At 41.5% G+C, this 2,500-nt stretch overlaps 1 protein-coding gene across 2 annotated transcripts in view; it reads left to right on the top strand.

The window, feature by feature from the left end:
- Nucleotides 1-2,500, top strand: part of LOC126995615 (uncharacterized) — a 71,928-nt gene that overhangs the window by 68,269 nt on the left and 1,159 nt on the right. The window lies entirely within an intron of this gene.

The raw sequence follows: 2,500 nt of genomic DNA, 5'->3' as shown, positions 1-2,500 counted from the left end.
CGGGGCGGGCGGGGCGGTGGGTGGCTGTTCATTGAAGACCCTTGAATTATTAGTTCCTTTGGCGAGCACCTTGATCTTCCTACTGAGCTTGTTCCGGGAAATGCCATCAGAGCGAAAGTGATGATAAACCCTTTCGCTGAGTGCTCTAATGGTCAGGCAGGCTCTCTCTCTCTCTCTCTCTCTCTCTCTCTCTCTCTCTCTCTCTCTCTCTCTCTCTCTCTCTCTCTCTCTCTCTCTCTCTCTCTCTCTCTCTCTCTCTGCGCAATATTCGTCCCTCCACAGCCTGCAGTGTACGTGGATGCGCGGGTAAAAGCCGGTTTTTTCCCTGTCAGACTTTGAGGCATAGTTCGTGATCCGAATGATATTACTCCACAGTTGAATTTAATGGTTTATCCTCGCCCAAGCCTACAGATGGAAGCATAAGGATAAACACGCTCACTTGTCTTCTGCGTCTCTTTCCCGACTTTGGTATTTTTTCCCACGTTATCGAAATGAAGGATATTAGCGACATACCTGTTTCCTACCTGCCAAGGCGCAGAATAAGCAGGCAGGTAGCAAGCAAAATTATTATCCCAAGTCATTAGCGTCACGCCTCCCCAGCTACATGCCTACCTGCTCTACCTACATACCTGTCCTCCACTTCAAAGCCACACCTGATGCACCTCATCCTGACTCATTTAGGAGCTCACCTTTGCACCCCTGCGTGTTAACAATGCCAGCAGCGAGACGTGAACTACATGAGCTTAGCCACAAAATGAGGGAAAATATCAAAACTCTGTATACGTTGCTTTCTGCAAACGCGCATTTAATAACGCTCGAGTATTTGTGTAAAAGATAACATAGGTTTACACGCGAGATATCACAGCTAATTCCCTAAAATGAGTGGGAAGTTTCCAAAAGAAGAAAAGACCCTTGTTGAATATTTTCCTTGCTTCATGGGGGCTGGCGCCCACTCACATTTAACTATGGCAAATATTTTCAAACAAACGAGGAAATTTATAAGAGTTACTATTGTACTGAAACTTGTTGTGCTACTAATTTGTGGTGGATGAAACGATATGACGAAATAAAGAGAAGGGGAAGGAACACGAGGAGGAGAATGAGGAAAGAGAGGAGGAGGTGAGGAAGGAGAAGTAGTAGTAGTAATAGGATAGGAGAAGGATGAGGATGAGGGAGAATTAAAGAAAAAAAGAGAAAAGAATGGTGATATTAAAAAGGCTGAGCTGGAAGGGGAAATCACTAATACGAATATTTACACATGCATGCAGCCATTTAACGCAAAGGTTTTTCATTCATACATCTTATGGGTACATATTATTTCTAGGCTCAATAAGTAACATGAAATTCGTGGATGTCTTGACATGAATGCGCACACACACACACGCACACACACACACACACACATATATATATATATATATATATATATATATATATATATATATATATATATATATATATATATATATATATTTTACAACAAAGGAGGCAGCTCATATATATATATATATATATATATATATATATATATATATATATATATATATATATATATATATATATATATATATATATATTTTTTTTACAACAAAGGAGGCCGCTCATATATATATATATATATATATATATATATATATATATATATATATATATATATATATATATATATATATATATATAGGTAAATGTAAGCTTCGGTCAGTTAGTGCCAAGAATATTATAGATCATATTAAAAAACCGTGGGCATGTTTGATGACGAACTTGGTTTTCATGTAAAGGAGATGGCATGTAACAACTTGAAAAAATAAATATAACAGGAAAGTGTTGAGCAGCAGGAGGGCCACAAAATAAGTTTTTCGATCAGAATTATAGGAAAATAGTGAATTAAAACATCTATTGTTCTTCAGCAGGTATATGGTTGGTTTTATTGAGTAATAGTTAGGTGTGTACAGAATTAAAATATTCGACTTGCCTTACTAAATCATGGTTCGAGGTTTCATATAAATAATGCGCATCTCTTTCCGAGCTTGGCAACATTTGCATTGTGTCACTAGTCCTGTTTTGTTTCCCTTTGACATCATGAATTCCTGTCCGTGTGCGGCGCCAAGGAGGGTCCGAGACAGCCCACCACTGACCCCCCCGGTGAGTCCTCTCGCCCCGCCCCGCCCCAACCTGTTCGGCCATCTAGGTACTACTTTACCCGGACAAACAGGCTCATGGGAACGTATATCGTATGTAAGGACATGTGTGCATGCTGGCTCTCGTAGGAGGCCGAGGAATGGCGATGAGGGCGGGGGGCATTGGGAGGGTGACGGGTCGATCATGCCTCCATGGCTGGCTGGCCAACACCTATTCTCATCCTCACCTCGGCCTCGTCCCGCCTCGCACTCACTCGGCCCCGCGCTTCGCAAACACACATGACATGCCACGGAAGGCTGTATCGTCAAAAACAACAAGACAGGTTACGACGCCAAACAAGGAACACATGGAGGTCTGCGGC

Source organism: Eriocheir sinensis, chromosome 8 (genome assembly GCF_024679095.1).
Source record: "Eriocheir sinensis breed Jianghai 21 chromosome 8, ASM2467909v1, whole genome shotgun sequence".
NCBI lineage: Eukaryota > Metazoa > Arthropoda > Malacostraca > Decapoda > Varunidae > Eriocheir > Eriocheir sinensis.
The sequence above is the reverse complement of the archived record's forward strand: the minus strand, read 5'-3'. Positions and strand labels throughout refer to the sequence as shown.